This window comes from Mytilus edulis, chromosome 5 (assembly GCF_963676685.1).
Source record: "Mytilus edulis chromosome 5, xbMytEdul2.2, whole genome shotgun sequence".
Lineage (NCBI taxonomy): Eukaryota > Metazoa > Mollusca > Bivalvia > Mytilida > Mytilidae > Mytilus > Mytilus edulis.
In genome coordinates this window covers 65,582,426-65,601,582 of record NC_092348.1, presented here as the reverse complement: position 1 = coordinate 65,601,582, position 19,157 = coordinate 65,582,426, and the positions used below count along the sequence as shown (strand labels likewise).

Sequence of the window (19,157 nt, the reverse complement as noted above, 5' to 3'; positions counted from 1 at the left end):
TTCAAATGAAATACGTTACATGAAAATAAAACAAAATTTGATTCATTGAGTAACAAATGTGGGTTTTTTTTAACTGATAAATCGACTTTTTTGCACTCACAAGAAAATAATATATTTTTTTTGTGAACGTTAATTTATGGACAATGATATGCAAATTATAACATTTACGACAATATTCTTTCGGTGTTATCCTTGCCAATATAACGTATTGACGGACGTCAAAATAAAAAAAAAAAACACTTCCTGAATGGTCGTTTTTCTTATAAAAAAAGTAAAGACAGGTTGATAAATAGAATTAGACTAATGATGAGTTGTATAAATCTTAAGTTCGTTGGCGCTTAGCTTAAGTAATTAGGGAGGTCGATGAAAACAGCCCCTATATCATTTAAGGTCATGGTTTCTGACATCTACGCGGTATACAACTTATAATTATATATGAAACGGGGATCCTCAAATTATTTGGTGTTTACTTCTAAAAACACATGAATCATAAGTACAATTTATGAGATGATAAATTAAAAACTTTATAAATATTCTTCTGTCAGTTATAAAGAAATGAAACTCCTACGAGCTAATTAATCATGAAAGTTTAACTATTTTTACGCATACAAGTTGGTATTTTTCTCGCTAATCATTTTATTTATTTATTAACGATATTTAAAATATTTTTTGTGGGCAGCAGTCCTTTTGCGCCAATTACTGTTTTTCAGGGGTATCATTTGCGCCAAATTTTATTTTCAAAATGTATCAATTGCGCCAATATTCAGAACTCATTTGCGCCAATTTACCTGTACATATATCTATCATAAATATTAATGATTACCATATATATATTCTTATTTTTGCCCCAAAAGGTATCACATGTTAGGAGATATTTCACCATAAATGACTTAAGCAGCACTAGACAGTCAATGTACAGAGAGAGAATAAAACTAATTGCTTTGCTCAACAAAGATATGCCAATATAGAAAATAGAAGTTTTTGCTCTTTATGTTTTATCCACAAATGTTGATGACACAGAGCTTTGTCCCACCATGCGTATGGGCTTTATTATTATTATGAACTATTATTAACTATTTTATGGATTTCATCCTTCAATGTTTGTGTTTTTGGACAATAAAAAAAAGTTAAAAGCTACTTAATACATTAAATTGGCAGTAATAAAAACATATGTTTCAGAAAAGGAAACATGTGCCGTGTTACACTGCCGGTTCCAAGTCCGAATAAAGGAGTAAGGAAGTAATTTTCTTTTAACTGGCGCAATCGTATGTTTAATTTTTTGCGCAAATGAAACCATCTAATTTTAAAACATGTGGCGCAAACGTAGCATTTGAGAAAAAAAAGTGGTGGCGCAAAAGGACGCATTTTTGGCGCAAACGGATCTCTCCCGTTTAGGGTACCCCTGTCCTTTTTCTATGTTTGTCGAAAAACATGGTGATCAAGATGTCCATGCCACCCCATTTATAGTCCAGTGGCAAATTAAATGCATATTAAGGATTTACCCTTAAATGCTGCGTGGCTAGCGGAGACGCAGCATTATATTCAAAAATTTATGACGACCGGGATTTTAACCCACGGTTTCCCACACCTGAAGCGAACACCTTCTTTTAACACGAGACCACGTATGCGGTGGCTAATATGAAAGCTTATCAGAACTCAATTCAGTTAAAGTTTGGTCCTTCTGTTGTTCTGAGTAGCAATCCGTTAAATTGGGAGATGACGGGTTTCTTTTAGAAAACTATCATCATTTGAAAATTGACGATAAAAGTAACAAAAATAAATCATATTTTTTAATCATTCAGGAGGATCTTGATTTTCTCATGAACTGGTAAATTGTAACTGTCTAACGATGATTAGGTGTGCAGAAATTTATTTTTTTCCTTCCTGTAGATTAAAAAAATAGTATATTGCATACCGGTCTTAAATATTTAACAAGAGACTTGTGTCATAAGAATCTGTCCGTCTCAGACTTGATACAAGTAAAAAGATAACACAAGTTACATGTAACGCTATACATTTTTTTTTTCAATGAGGCCCGACATTGCGGTTGATGTCAATAAATTCGGTATTTAGGTATTTGTTTAGCATTCTGAATTGTTAATTCAATATTATGGTTTTTGGATGTTTAAATAAATTTTTCTACAGATTGTGACTTGGATAGAGAGTTGTCTCATTGGCACTCAAACCACATCTTCTTATACCTATCTACTAGCAATGCAAAAAGCATACACTTTATACATTATTCTTCGATCTATATTGTGATTGTAAATTCTAGGTCGTTGTTAGCCATATTGCAGACTTTTCGAAATCGCTACCAGTTTTTACCATCATGTATTGATTCTGAAGGTTATATATTTGTCATGTATAGACACAGCAAATTAGTTTCTTATCATAAATTAAATATTTTAGCATAAAGATAAACGAAACAATGTCGATCGTATTATAACAATCACAACCATCATATCATATTAAACTAGTATCATTCTTACCATGCATAAACTACTACATGTACATACGTTCTTAATAACATTCGTATGTTCCAGTGTGTAGCATTTCACGATAAATGTGCATGAATGTTATAAGTTTATGGCATTGTGTCTAGGAAGATGACAGCATACTTATAACAATACCCATTTTCTCTCTGTTTTTGCTTTTGTTTAGGGGGTCATTACTCTTGTCTCTGCATGGCATTAAAATATGAACTAATGAACTCAGGTGAATAGTTGTCTCATGAAACAGGTTTCTTAAGAAACGAGTATTTAATTTACGAAATATAGATAATCGCACCTAGCTTATGAAATAGGTTTAAAGAATACATATGATGTTAGCGCGATACCAAAGATCGTTTAAATAGATATTTTCCATCTTGTTGAAAGAACCTCAATGAAACGGTGGAAAGACAGATCGTATCCATAGCTACAGACTCCCCCCACTCAAAACATTGTGAAAAAAATGACGTGTTTATTGCCAAGCATTTGAGTACTATTGCATCTTTGTTAAAACCTTCTTGCATGTATCATTTTAATAGTTTAAATCTAAAATACGTCAAACTATAGAGATAACATAGAATTGAAATGATTTACACCATAAATATTAGTAAAAGCTCTACAGCTGTTGATTCCGGTAAATATTTGTTACGATTAAATACGACTATTCAGTTTAGCTTAAAATACTATTAGAATCATATATTATATATGTTGTGTACAAGATGTAAGTTGGTACAAATTATAATTTGTACAGGGTTTTTGTACAAGTTATAAGTATTTTTACACCTACCTTCTTGCGACAAGTAATACAAGTTTATCTTTTAAAATGTATCAGTTTAATGTCTTTAATTCAAACTTATATTCTTCAACTTAACATTTAATGCTATTATCATTGTCTTAAAACTTGAAATGAGGATACCTGAATGGTTTAAATTTTAACTTTATTCTTCTCGCTTTACCAAAATCATTTCCATAAAAAGTCTTTTTGTGTTCTTATAATGTTTTTGTAACAATGCTCAGTATAAGACTGTATAGTGTTATTGTGGAAATATCACAGAAATATACAAAACAAAAGACTGTGTGCTTGTATTATCCATTTGTGTTGAGCGGTTCATAAAACATTGATAACATGTACAAAAAATCTGTACAAATTATAATTTGTACAACATTACATCTTGTACACAACATAAATGTATATATAGTGTGTATATATATTGGTAATCTGTGCCATCATCCAAGATAGTATAAAAATGTTGTGCAAGACCATTGTTTCTCTAAAAAAAACATTAATTTTATGTTTTCTTTGGCATCTTCTATACTATGTAAAGGTTTCCAGTCGGTTGCTAAATAACGAAAAAGATAAACAGCTTATTTCGAGTTGAAGTTATTCAATTTGTTATTCAATTTGTTTGAATAGAAGAGCAAACATCTCGAATATAACTCGAAGATAGATCAAATATATACTATTTGCAGGATCTACAACCCTTCCGGAGCACCTGAGATTTGGTGGGGTTCGTGTTGTTTAGTCTTTAGAGTTCTTTGTGTGTTTGTGTATGATTACCTGTCAGTTGGTCTTTTTCTTGTTTTAGCCATGGCGTTGTCAGTTTATTTTCGACTTATGAGTTTGGATTTCCCGCTGGTATTTTTCGCCTCTCTTTTGCAGTTTAATTTTTCTGTATTCTATCTGTTCATCTTAAACTATCATTTCCTGAAAACAAAATATAAATGTTTGGAAATAATACTTTTAGCATTTTTTTCTCTGTGTTCGTTCAACTTCACATCCTGAAAAAGGTTATTGTAAATATTACCTACATGTAAATTTTAAGTGTTGATGACTTTACTTGATGTGTTAGATATAATTGATCTTCTATCAAAAGGAAAACAAGATAGTTATATATGATCGGTGTTTGATTAAATTATTGTTTTCGTTTTATTGGAGTTATAGGAAATGAGCCTCTGTCTGGTTTAATTGTAATTAATTTTTAATTCTAAATATACAATGCGGGAGATGGAAAATCCATCGATGTATCATCAGAAAATTGTCTAAGTGTTTCGCCGTTATCATTTTTATACGAAAGAAATAAAATACACAGAGAACAAGTGATTGTGTCTTCTTTTTTTATATAAATAACTAGGAAACGATACAACTTTTCCCTTTATTCTTTATGAAGAAGCTTTTGAAAAATCAAAGAAAATGTAGCTTTTTTATTTTATTTTCAAGATAATTTTATTTAGTTTTATATTTTTAATAAGTTGATATACAGCTGAATCTTTTAAATTATCATACGAGAAAAGGTTTGCTAAGATGTCATTCTATACTTAGAATAGTCTAGTAGTTTTTAATATGTTTGTGGAGTACTCTCCCCGCTTCTTATCCGACACCATGTAAACAGCTAATTTTATATGTGTGTCATTGATTTGTCATTGAAAACTAGAAATAAAAGTTATGATATACCCTTCATATATTAACGCTATTTAATGATTTAAAATTTCAAAATATTGATATACACTTTGTATATTACTAAGTTGGTCAAAATACTAAAGCCCATATATGATTGTCCATAAAATGAATTTTCACTCGTGTAAATAAAAAACGCCCACTAGTTCTAATTTAGAAAATCTGTTAACAATTAAATAAATAGTAAAAGTTAGCAACTGATCATAAGTTCAATATATGGAACACCTAAATTAAAATATGAAAACAATTATTCTGGTCAAGCGTATGTCATTTGTATTTCGGTGAATGTAAGTGTAACTGTAAAAGATCATTCAGAGTACCCCTTTTTCTATAGACGGTGACAGATATGCATATTTACCAAAGCGTCTAAAGGGGTTTACTTTACAAATATTATAGTTGAGACTAGATATGGACGATGCGACCCCCCCCCCCCCCCCTCGCTGTGTTATCATATGCATGAGTATAGTTCCACACAAGACTAAGTCCAAAATACCTGGCAATTTGAGAATATTTGAAAAAAAATCTTGTTGATATATAATACATACTTCTACTATGTGAAGAAACCATCTTACAAAATTAAAGTTATAACTCAATAACTGCATGAGGAGTTACCCGGACATATCATGTATCTATATCCGGTAGTACGAACGGACAGGGGTAAATTGATATGCTTCTCGGCATATTGCTGCGGGGCCTAAAACTATTATGACAAAATTTGCCAGAGTTCGCACAACAATAAGAGAAACATCGGATTCAACTTCATTGCATGTACAACATATGGAATTCTGAAAAAAATGGATTGTGTACAGTTTCTACGTTGACTTAATTTTTGTTGTAGTACATATATTTAAGTGTCCAACTTCTGGTTTTGAACGTACCTAACACAAAGATGTGTGAGAATAAGAAGACTGAACATGTTGAAAGAAAGGACATATATGTATACATATAGAATTCAATGGTACACTGAAATGCTCATTTAGGGGCCAGCTGAAGGGCCTCCGGGTGCAGGATGTTATCGTTGTGTTGAAGACTCATGATTGGTGGCCTTTGACTGTTTTCTGCGCTTTGGACTGGTGGTTGCTTTTTGAAACATTCCCCATTTCCATTCTCAATTTCATTATATTCATAGTGAATGGTTCATAATGCTAGATACATGCATTTATGTCATAACTTTACATAGTTGTTATTTATTTCGTTTTGCTGCACGTGACTGAACCGGCTTCGACTTAAAGAATGTCACATATCTTTGACACGAAGCTAGCACACCATTGTAAGCGCTATTTTTCAATTAGATTTAGTGATTTCGTGCTATGAATAAATACAGCATCCAGCCATTTAAAAGTGCGTCTTACGTAACAAAAAAGGAAGTTTTAATTTGATCGTATAGATGTATAAGCGTTTACACTGTGCTTTTTTGTGTAATCAAGCAAAAGACCTTAAAAGATATTACGTCTTAACTCATTTAATACCGGATATATTACCAATAATTTGCCGAACGATTTTATTAAATTTAAGCACGATCAACAATTTCTTCCGCATTGTGCATACATGCAATTTATTTTCATTTTAACACGTTAGCAAGTGCAATAATGAAAACCTGATGCGTATATAATTATAATAGTATATCTTAAAACATAATGATCATATTTTGATTTTGTTACGCAGTTATATTTTCATGTATTATTCATCATTTATCAATAATCATAACTAAATAAAAGTGCATACTTGCAGTGATATATATAAAATTGTTTTGCATCTACAGTTAAACGTACTAATACAAAGATGTGATTAATCAGTAGTGGAGTATTGATCGATTTGCTACGTGAGGCTGAATCAATAACATACACAATCGTTTCAAGACATAAATACAGCTCTCCAAGGTTAAAAATTAGTTACACATCTCGGAACCGAGTTTGGTATTCACGTGTTGACGTAAGTATTTAAGGTTATATTTGCAGTGTGTTATTTATTTAGGGACAAGAAGTCAGAGAACAGATGATAATTTAAGAATGAATCGAAGACATTGGCAGAAAATATTTAAGCAGGTGATAAAACGGATATAATCTTAATTTATTCGACTGTCTATTAATACCACATGTCTGTTAAAACATTTTGAGATACTAAAACATGTAAAAAGAAAAAGAGAGAGAGAGCTTTGGATTAAAGTTCAACGTCTTCAATTCTTACCAAACAAAAATGAAATTTATCACATTTCTTTAGTTAAACCTCATACTTATGAAATAGAAACTCATGTAGTTCACACTTTATCTTATTTTAATCTCCACCTTGAACTCGTTATTAACGTAGTGTTTTTGTGTCTAAATTTGGCGCCAAAAGTACGAAATTTTCAATATAAAACTGTCGAATTAACAGAAAGATGAATTTTCCATACTAGTAGTTCATTAAGTAAATGTACTGCATTTGTATTTATACCAAGGATATTTAAGATTAATCATGATTAAAATATTATCTTGCATTTAATTTAATACACCGATGTTGTCACTGTCATACTTTTAGCATATATATACATGCATATATATAGAGTGTATTTTCTGTCATGACAAAAATCATCCAACGTATACAGTTTAAATATAGAACATTTTTTACAAGAGTTTAACCTTGCATATTTCTTATCATGTGTGACAGAAAACATTCCTCTCTTGTTATCATTTCAAAAACACATTATTCTTGTGTTTAGGATGTGGAGAACATTGATAAAACAGGATTTAAGAATTTCTCTAACAATTTAAAACAGTTTCTTCTTCCCATTGATGTCTTCCGCCGCGCTGTTATTAAGGCGGGTTTAGTATATAGAAATCTATTCTATCTTGTAAGCACCGTTACACTTACAATTCATGCCTTATTTTTTTATGAAATTTATCTCAGAGGTTTATATTATTTTGTCACAAATCGTATAATTTGGTTTATATGACAATACCAAGTTTGATTTGATTATTAATGTTCAGGACAATTTCGAAAATCAGTGCCGATTTACTATATAATTTTAAAGGTGTTTTGCCACTTGCTAATATAAGTTGTAACCAGACTCAAGCTAGCGACCAATCCTAGCGACCAATCAAGCTAGCGACCAATTCTAGCGACCACTAAAGAACACAATGAGAATCAACTTGTCAAAGAATCATAATGTGGTATATGAGAAAACCACAAAACGACATAATGAAACAACGTTCTGTAAAAATAAAATATGGCTACCAATACGGTTTATATTGTTTTTTACCTTTAAAGAACTAGAGATATCCATCATATCAAGTCAGAAGTTACACTACAACATTAATGCCGTCTGTAGCCTAATGTACTGACTAGTGTGGCTGCTAAATGTCTGCATTAATATAAATCAGTAAAGGGAGAACGTCCCAGAAAATCGTAAAAAGTCAAAATATCGTAATACAATAGAAAAACAAAGGAGATAAGGTATCTTTAATCAGCAAATGCACAGCGCAAAATACACAAAAAGCAAAGGAACAATGTTTTTAGCGACGATTTTTATTCCCCTACATAAACACATACTTCATGTTATTATGTATTTATAGAATGGAAAGTGCGCTCTTCTACGTATTTTACTCTATAGAGAAGGGCATATACTATATTTTGAGGCGTCTTTACGTTTTCTCAGTTTTTCAAACTCTTAACCGAGATGGTAAACAAAAATCAAGGATTGCAAATAAACTATTAAAAACGGATCGTATATCCCCCAATCAGATAATAGTTATAATATACGAGTAATTTACGGATACGAAATGAGAATAAAAAGTAAACGAATTAAATTAGAAAAAAAAACCCAACAGTGTTTGTCTATGATGATTTGCTCGCACAATTATTTTCCATATTCAGAGAACCTTAAAAGAACATAATTTAATAAACATGTGTACCTAGTTTCAACTTGATCTGACTGCAATGTCGTCTTTCAATCTAATACAGTATAAATGGATGGATACACGGAAAAACGAACGAACGAACAAACCTACAGATCAGATACGGTCTTTACTGTTGTAGACGTAGCATAGAATAAATATTTAATGTGAGTTGACTTAAACTCGTTCCTGTGTAAATTGTATAAGCTTTCAAATAAACGAAATAAGAAATATCTTATGTTCGAAAGAATTACTATATACTGGCTTTCTATACATTCGGCATCCTCAAATGGTCCGAGTACACAGTTATCGTTCTTTGATTTTTCGTTGTCCACGAATATAGTCCTTAGTGTGGACAGTGTTTTATTTGCCATTTTTTTATACCCCTTCCAAATGTATTTCTTCATGTTTTATGCCTCAAATAGCAAGTAAGGGGATTAAAGCACACTAAAAAAAATTGGGTCATGAATTTTAGAGTAAGTAGTGATTTGGTCCGGTTTAATTAGAAAAGGTTAAAAAATAGCACATCGGAGGCTTTCAAAAGATTTAAGGACCCCCTTAACATAAAATTGTCCATTTGCAGTTAGAGCCAAAGAATTTTTCTTTAATATTTGGATGTAAGTGAGAAAGTGTAGGTGGGATTCAAATCCCAGAAGGTTTTAACCCCCAAAAAATCATTTCATCTTTGATTTATTACCTTTTATTTGAGCCATGTCCGGTGGTGTACTTTACCGTATGGAGCTTGCGAGGCTTGCCGATAGAATGTACGTTGGACACGTAAAAAACAACATCGCCACGTGTGGGGAAAAACTTTGCCGTAGGGAACTGTACAAAAAGACTGAAAAATGAGCCCATACCCATAACTGTATAGGTACCTCAGACTTTGGATGGCCAGTGAAGTCTTCAGGTGCACTTTCCCACCCAGGGATTGATACGAGTTGAAGATATGGATAATAGCTTTCATTCTAACCACCTGCGGCCAAGAACTTTGCCGTAGGGGGATGGGAGTAAAGCGACTGCTGCCACCACCCATAATGGACCAAAATGACAAATTGAGTATGTTGTTGTCAGCTTCCGGTGCACTTTCCCACCTGGGCATTTTCATGAATAAAAGGGTCTGGGACAAGCTTTCAATCCCACTAGGTGTGGGGAAAAACTTTGCCGTAGGGAACTGTACAGAAAGACTGAAAAATGAGCCCATACCAATAACTGTATAGGTACCTCAGACTTTGGATGGCCAGTGAAGTCTTCAGGTGCACTTTCCCACCCTGGAATTAAAGCCAGTCTTTCTGTACAGTTCCTTATTCATGAAAATGCCCGGGTGGGAAAGTGCACCAGAAGCTGACAACCCAATACCCAATTTCTCATTTTTGTCCATTACGGGTGGTGGCAGCAGTGGCTTTACTGCCACCCCCCTACGGCAAAGTTCTTGCCTGCAGGTGGTTAGATTGATAGCTTTCATCCATATCTTCAACTCGTATCAATTCCAGGGTGGGAAAGTGCACCTGAAGACTTCACTGTCCATCCAAAGTCTGAGGTACCTATACAGTAATTGGTATGGGCTCATGTTTTCACTCTTTCTGTACAGTTCCCTACGGCAAAGTTTTTACCCACACCTAGTGGGATTGAAAGCTTGTCCCAAACCCTTTTATTCATGAAAATGCCAGGGTGGGAAAGTGCACCAGAAATATTACATTAATTTCTGGACCTTTGGCTGGTATAGCTATGAAAATACGGAAAGTCAAACAGAAAATAGCCCATTAAACATGTAAAAATAACATTGATGTTTTTATAAACCATCTTTGAAGGCTAAATTAGTAGTCAGCTGTCTGAAAATGAATTTTATTGCACAACAACTTTCATATATATAAAAAATCCACAGGGGCCAAAATGCGAAACCAAACTCCTAACTGTGTATTGCTGTCTTCTGGTTCCCCAGAAATTCCAGAATAAAAACAGGTACTAAGCCAACTCTACAACGGGGGAAATATGCCCTGTTTTTTTTATTATTATTTTTTTTTAATTATTATTCAACACGGGTCTTTAGTGTTCCTAAGTGAATACGCTTTCATTTGATACCAAAATGAACTAAATATTATACTTATTGACAAAGATTTATAAATATGCATAGTAACTGTTTTGTTTGATATACAGTAACTACTTTGTATATTCTCTTGATCTGATTACATTTGAGAAGATAAGAAGGAATATTCACACAACATTAATTTACTTTTTGTCATTAAATCAGAATTTTTTCTTGACATTGCATTGCGTAATTGATAAAAAAAATACGAATAATTTATCTAAAAAAATGTATTCAATAAGGAATATTGTATAAAATGTTATCCGTTAGACAACTTATTACTCTTTTGTCTTTATCGGTCACTTTATTTATAACATGCTACATAATGTCTGAATAAAGGTTGAAACGAGAAAAATAAATAAAAGTTGTATCTTCACAGAAGGAATTTACTTAAGAGGTTAAACAGTAAAGTTGACCTTATACAGTATAAAACATTATATAACTATTCTGTATGAATACTTGTGTGATGCAAGATGTATGAGAAATTTTTTTGAGCAACACTTTTTAAAGAACAACATTGTTGTACTAGAAACCGAAGGATTCATAACATTTATTTTCTAATTTTCGTGTTGATTATTTATGTCATTATACTTAAAACATTCTTGTGATATTTTTGAGTAATATGTAATATATTTGTTGTATATAAATGTTGAATTAAAGATTAAAAAAAAATGCATATCTGGCTGAACGTAGTTTAAATGTTTTGACTTGATGAATGTTGCATTGAATAAATTTTCTTTTTTCTTTCATATTATATTTTTATTTGTTTTATCCTGCTTTCAGTATTATCTGAAGTGCCTTGGACTATACCCATTATACTGTTTCAAGAACCACTCCCCTCAAAACTAAATGGTTTTGAGGAAATACTCGATATTTTTCTAGTTCCTTGTTCACTTAAACATTTTATTTATCTCACCGTAAGTTGACATTTGAACGGCTGTACTTAGATTTTTTTATTCTGTTTTACAATACTTAAGAATATGTTCCGAACCATATCAATATTTGGACTATATGCGTGCGGTCATGACCATATGCGTATACTCATATGGTCTGACCGTACGCGTATGATTGGACCATATTAGTATTTACTCGTTTTATTATCAACGGGCTGGACCATATGAGGTATTTGGACCATAAAGGTTTTTCTTTTTAAATATCTAATCTGAAAACAGTATATCTAGTTAAAACAAAAATCTCGATTTGAAATAAATGTATAATACCATTAATATAAAGTCTTCAAAAACTGAATAACTGATTTAGAATATTAGCCTCCAGCAAGCACGGCACGCTACTCATGTTTGTTTGTTGGAATCCAAAATAAAATTAAAACAAAATTAATAGGTGTTTCCTTTGCAATGTTTCCTTTTCAAAGTATATTTAAAGTATGTATTTTTTCTATCAATAGCGATACCTCATGTAATAAATATTAGTAGAACGTTGTAGTATAATGTCATTTTGTGATTTTCAGACATATCTCGAAATGGTTCTGTTATGTGTTTATGCTCAGTGTTAACTTAAGTGGTCGATAGAATTGGTCGCTAGCTTGATTGGTCGCTAGAATTGGTCGCTAGCTTGAGTCTGGTTAAGTTGTATGGAAATCTGTAATGTAACATTTTTTGACAGAGTTTAAAGATTTTAGGTTCAAAGGTTAATATCAAGAATGTCTAGGACGAGTTTGAAATTCAGTGCTGATTAAATACTTCTAAATGTCATTTTAAAATTTAAATTCGCAAATTGCATTGTACGTAGTGCGCTCGCAAGCCTACATTTCTTGTCAGGAAATCATGAAATGTGTTTCAAAAGTTTAAGACCACACTGTCCTGGGCCTTTGTTAATCCGTGTCGGTCTGCTAATTTTACTATAAATCATGCCCAATGAAAATGGAAATATTATAGGAAAATTGCATGGTAAGCGATCTCACGTCTACATTTCTTATATGGAATGTATTTTAATACAGTAAATTTAAAAGGAAAAAAATATTAGAGTTATTGCCCTTGGACAATAATGATGTGCATCGACGGGGGACATTGGAATATGTAATAATTGTGTAGCATATTTCATATTTTAACAGCAAAGGTGTGATGTACTAAAATGTATATTTAGTTACTTATCTCCTACAAATACTACTGACTTCAATAACATGTATGACGAGTCTTTCAGAAAGCTATAAGAAGTGTTTTGTTTCGGATTTTTTTTTCTTGGGCGACAGTATTAAACCCAATAGTTTTTTGTTTTCGCATCTGGGTTTTTATTTTTCATTTTCAAATTAATAGCAAAAAATGTTAAAAAAATAGTTTTGCTACTTCCGTTTCTATTTATTTTCTTAAGGTTTGAGTGTTCTTGCAATTGTTGATTGTCAATCCAGAAAAGCGCTTCTGACGCACGAAATTTATATGGAATTATTTTCATTTGGTCTTATAACTTATTTAAACTCTATCTTAAAAAAAGTACTTGCATGGTCAGTTCATGGCATTTTTTTATGCTAATTATGTGCACTGACACAATCAGTATTTATATTACTCAATGCAAATGTATAAATAATTGGTTAACAAAAGTTCTTAGCTTCTTCGCTATAAGCTATACATTTAAAGTATAATGATATTTTGAATAAATCAAATACTGAAAATAACATATGTACATGATAGTTTCAGTACTCGTAAATATTGAGGTTTTTTTTCCAATAATTAAAGATTGAACAGAAACTGGGTTAAAATAAATCGTTAGTGCAAACAATTATTATCTAACCACTACATTTGACCCGAAGACCACGTCATCAAACATTTCCATTGTAACTTTGTAATCTCTATGTCCTAAAACTGGTGCATTCTGTGATCAATTTTACGCCATTGCAATTGTCAAAGGTCTGTCCAATCTGTACTCAAATGTACAGTATGATAGCTTCAATGTTATTGTTTGCAGATAATTTCACATAGCGTATTTTTGAACATGTAACCATTTTGTGTTTAACGGCAGCTCAAAACTCCGATTTTGGTAAGATTTCCTTAGACAAATTTTGAGTAATTTTCGCACAAAAGAAAAATATGAAAACAAATCTCGGTCGAAGGTGCGGATGTGTATTGTTGTTTCAGATGTAATTACTCCCCAAGCCCCGTTGACTTCAATCTAAAAAAAAAACAAAAAAACAAAAAAAACTGCATTTATCAACTGTCTCCAACAATGTTATAAGTGATTCAAAGATGTCCATATAGTTCTAAATATTTTATTATTCTAGTTTCTTGAATTTTGATACTAGTATTCAAATTCCAAATTCCAATTTTCGTTTTTTGACCCTTCGAGTGAAAAAAGGAAACTGGCCCTATTTCGTAAGCTCACCTTTTAGCAAATCGTGGCTTTAAAATATGCAATCTAAACTTTTATTAAAAAATTCTTCTAAAACTTTTGTTTTTTTTTACTTATCAAAAGTAGTTACAGAAATCTGACAGTCGTGTCTGATATTGCAACGTACGCATGTTTTACAAAAGATGCGTCTTTCAATGGTGAATCGTTAATGTTGGACAGCTGTCTGTGTTGTCTTAAGAAGTATGCAAGGTCAGTCCTAAATGTGGGGCACATGTGTATTGTCTGAGTTCATATGTATCCGGAATAGACCTGAATCATGGATAACGTTAAGCGCCTGATTTATACTCTAACCTTGTAGAGGAGTTCACACGAGAGTATAAAGTACAATGTACTTAACGCATCATGTAAATAATTCTTTTCCTGAGAAGCAGGCAATATGTTACACATAGCAGATTATTAAAGCGTTCGATTCACTAAAAAACAATGTTCGCTATAAATCTCACTATTTGTCGATTTTGGTAAAAGTTTTATTTTGGTGTCTTGTGCATTTGTCGTGCTATCTTGCAGATACTAGTATGTAAACAAGCAGGATTGATCTCTCACTATCATCTTTAAACCCGCAACATTTGTATGTGCCAGTCCGAACTCTTTTTATTTTACAATTTTTATACTTTACTAAACTTCATGGGTTTTACTTATTACTAAAAACCTTACAAAACCCCTGTTCGGTGGATAGTAATCATACCATGCACACCTTCTTAATTTATTATAGAAAAGCACCGTTCAGGTCTTTTGGAAGATTAAGTTCATCGTGAAATAACACTATTAAAATTTAATGTTGATTTGTATTTGCAGTTAATTTTACTCCCTCATCTAAACTTTGAAGTCACAAAAAAAAAAAAACTGAAGCTATAGAATTCAAATTCCAGATGGGGAAATTTGGACAAGAAGTAAGATAAAATTGGTCAACAGCTCAATGCTGTCTAGTAAAAGGTATAGTTTGGACCCCTATTTTGTGCGTATTATTTACCGGGTGTCTGTTCATGTACATAGAATGACTCTGTTCCGACACAGAGTATCAGAGCTAACATCTCGACCGTTTGTAGATACGTATTTAAGGGGGGGGGGGGGGGGGGGGCTGGGATTTTTATTGTGTTCATAAATTTTTTTCAGAACCTTCCTCCGATAATTTTTTTTTTCTTATGAGAAGGAAAACAAAATTTTTTTCCCTATAATAATGTGGACAGAATACATTTTTTTTCTCAAAACCATAAAATTTACATAAAATTCATTTTAATGTTTTGATTGATGTAAAATGTAAAGTGCATGTCTCTGTCTATATCCTGGCATTGGCTGTTGTCTCTGTTGTTTATTTTTTAGCCCACTTCCTACATTATGTTATTCTCTGAGTCCGTCATACTGGTACCACAGTCCTTGCATTTTAATACTGCAATTGAAGTGGCCACCATTGCCATATGTAATGGCAAAGAGTGAGTAGCTCCAAATTATAAACATCCACTGTTTCCAACTATGATAATTGACAATCCATTGAAAAAAGAGGTATAAAGAATGATACAGAATGATACAAAGGACAATACTACCGGTATACAAGTCTGTGTCATACACAATCAGGGCTACTTTAAAAGACTGCTTATGATACCATATCTATCCCTGTTTTAGAATGACCATTTCATGTTTATAATAGTTGCAATTTTAAGTATGTCTTAATATAGTAGCATACGTGCGGGATATTTGGAATGCTTTTAAATAAAATGGTTGTTGCCTAAGCATCCCACACAGTTTTAAGGACCCGGCTTCATTTCAAGCACTGATCTTACTACTGGACGGAAAGGTTTCAGTATATCGCTGTAACCATTTAATGCAACAGATGAGTTAACAGTACACCACATGTGCAGTCTGAAGGTTAGGTTTTGGTCAAAAGCTCCTATAAGTAGTTTTACATATGTTCAATATGTGATCGCTTAAACATTTTCAAGGTCAGTGCTCACAGTGTAAACGTTTTTTTCCTCACATCTGCTTATTTGAAATAAAAACTGACGTTAAATTTTAACACTGCAATTTTCCAACAGGATATAAACAAAGGTATTTGAATTTTATAAGCTAAACGGTATGTGGTTTAATGGTACGTAGCATTTCTTTTGAGGTTAAATAATCATTACATTTTACAAATGTAACTTGAAACCGTGGATATATATATTATATAGTTTGCTTCTGCTACAACTTTAAAATGTTTAGTCTATAATTAAATCAGACTACACATGGCCTTTTGAATTGGAGGTGAAGCTATCGTCATTGTTATTAACAAAGACCGGTTAAATGTATTTTGAATTTTAAAAAAATATAAATATTTGAATGGCCGAATCATTGTATGTAACCAAATCAACCGTTGCATTGTTGAAAATAGTCTATTTTTAAGCATAGTACATGTCATCTGCTTTTCAGGTATGTAAGTAAACTAATATCTCTGCTTCTTTTTAAAACAGGATTTTAATAATTCATAATGACATTCTAATAACAAAAATACTATAATATATAATATTTAACTTTTAAATCATTTTATTCAAACCGGAAATAAGTCATCAGCTTATAAAAGTTAAATTGCATTTATATATTTAACAAAGAATCAATGGGCTTTATAGCACACCCACGTATAATGTATTAAGTATACATAATAGCTATGATTTGTAGAAATAACATCGATCTTTTTTTTAAATTCAGGGTATTCAATGATATGTATTTAGAATATCATATATTCAGTATATAATATATATCCAATATTCATTAGAGAAATATTGATATAAGGTAAGCCATAATTAGTCGAGAGACGTTATACGGGAAGTTGGAATACGAAGGAACTTTTTATGACCCACCTACGATAGTAGAGGGGCATTATGTTTTCTGGTCTGTGCGTTCGTCTGTTCGTTCGTCTCCTTCCGTTCGTCTGTTCGTTCGTCCGTCTGTCCCGCTTCGGGTTAAAGTTTTTGGTCAAGGTAGTTTTTGATAAAGTTGAAACTTAGTTCACATGTTCCCCATGATATGATCTTTCTAGTTTAAATGCCAAATTAAAGTTTTAACCCCAATTTCACGGTCCACTGAACATAGAAAATGATAGTGAAAAGTTCAGGTTAAAGTTTTGGTTAAAGTTTTTGGTCAAGGTAGTTTTTGATGAAGTTGAAGTCGCATCAACTTGAAACTAAGTACAAATGTTCCCTATGATATGATCTTTCTAATTCCAAATTAAAGTTTTGACCCCAATTTAACGGTCCAATGAACATGGAAAATGATAGTGCGAGTGGGCGGCATCTGTGTACTATGGACACATTCTTGTTCATATATATTTTAGAACGGATTTTGTTTTTCGTGATTTAAAGGTATGTCATTATGCCGACGTGACAATACGGGCTGTATGATTTTAAAAGTGTAGGCATGACCGATGATTGGTTGATGGCTGAATTGGTTGGAATTTAACGTCCAGTGATGCATATTACATTCTTATCGGTGACAAGAACATATTGATGCGGCATGATTATCAACCCTGCTTTCTACGACACCGACAAGTCACATGCTGATTCGAAATAGATTATATTTACGTAATTGTTCGTAGAAGGGTATAACTAAAGACCCTTCACTCCAACGACCGGTTATTGCCCTTACTCTTAACTGCATCGTAGAAGAAGCAATCAATTTATAAGTTTTTATATGACCCTTTTGGGAAGTTACCCGCTCTGTAGGAGAACACGTGTCCATGAGGCTACTGAGACCTTTAATTATGGTTTCATTTTCCGTGTTTATATTGGACAGTGTATAACTATTGCACCATGACACTTTTTTTTAACCAACCCACCTGTTTGATACTTTAATTTGGTACACATTATGTTCAGCCTTGTTTGTACTGTAATTACAGTGACTACGCTGAATTATTTTATTCGTAAATGTCTATTATGACGGTTAAATGCTAAAAAATAGTTTTCGAGAGCAATTTATTATCGCGACTTTCACGATTAGAAAAATGCGAATATAAATCGTCGCGAATTCCTTATCAATCTACATCACATGATAAATTGGGAGGAACTCGAAACCAAATCGCCACTCCATTGGATTAGATAGGGCTAAATGCACCAACAAAATATACGCAAAAACAATTCAGTTACAGTATCCCATTATTTCCCTTACATTAAGTGCGCAGCTGGGTTATTTGTTAGATTTCAGTGTATTATAAACAAACTTTAGAATCTTCTTTATAAATATAAATGCTGTTTATGTAAAACGTATGCACCAGATAGACAATGGATGTTTGTTATATAGTAAATCTCAGTGCAACCCTTGATAACAGGCAGACTATGAATATCTCTGGAATGGTTTATAGCGAGTGTTATTCTCACTGAAAACGCTCATTATGTAATACAAGTATATAAGTAATTGAAAATGACACTTTGCAGATGAGGCAGAAATTCTTAAGTACCAAAAACACAAGAGCTTATTTAGCAAAATTCCCCATGCACCGAACTGTCACGTAAACAATTTACCGACTTCACAGGAGCAACATTTAAGTAAAGCCACAATAAATAAAGAATTTTTGGATTTAAATTTTACACAAAAGGTAAATTATTTCTTATTGATTTAATAATTAAACTATACACTATCTACTCTTTAAATAACCCAGACGTTCTGAGAAAATAATGATAGCAAGGTTTCAAGAATAGGTATGCGATATGCTTTAATTTAAATGCTTGTTTCTTGGTCCTGCACTTTAATTGTATTATTATTGATGAATAAACAACCGTAATACAACACCAAATGAGACTTGAAACATTGTACTTGGCTTGCGATACACAACACGACAGCAGCAACTGGTGGAGTAGGATCTTCTTTCCTTTCCGGAGTACTTCGGATAACTCCTTGTTTTTGGTGACTGCGTGTTCCTCAATCTATTTTTT

At 32.4% G+C, this 19,157-nt stretch overlaps 1 protein-coding gene across 5 annotated transcripts in view; it reads left to right on the top strand.

Annotated features, from left to right (window-relative positions):
• The first annotated feature begins 5,538 nt into the window (after positions 1-5,538).
• LOC139524311 (carbonic anhydrase 2-like) overlaps positions 5,539-19,157 on the top strand; it is a 31,680-nt gene continuing 18,061 nt past the window's right edge. Inside the window, exon 1 of one of the 5 annotated variants that reach the window (XM_071319058.1) lies at positions 5,539-6,876. The gene's annotated coding sequence lies outside the window, so the exon portion shown is untranslated. Of the gene's footprint in view, positions 6,877-16,229; positions 16,343-16,518; positions 16,663-16,837; positions 17,023-18,663; positions 18,821-19,157 lie in introns of those variants that run through there. The other 4 variants (XM_071319060.1, XM_071319059.1, XM_071319061.1 and 1 more) reach the window with 4 other exon arrangements.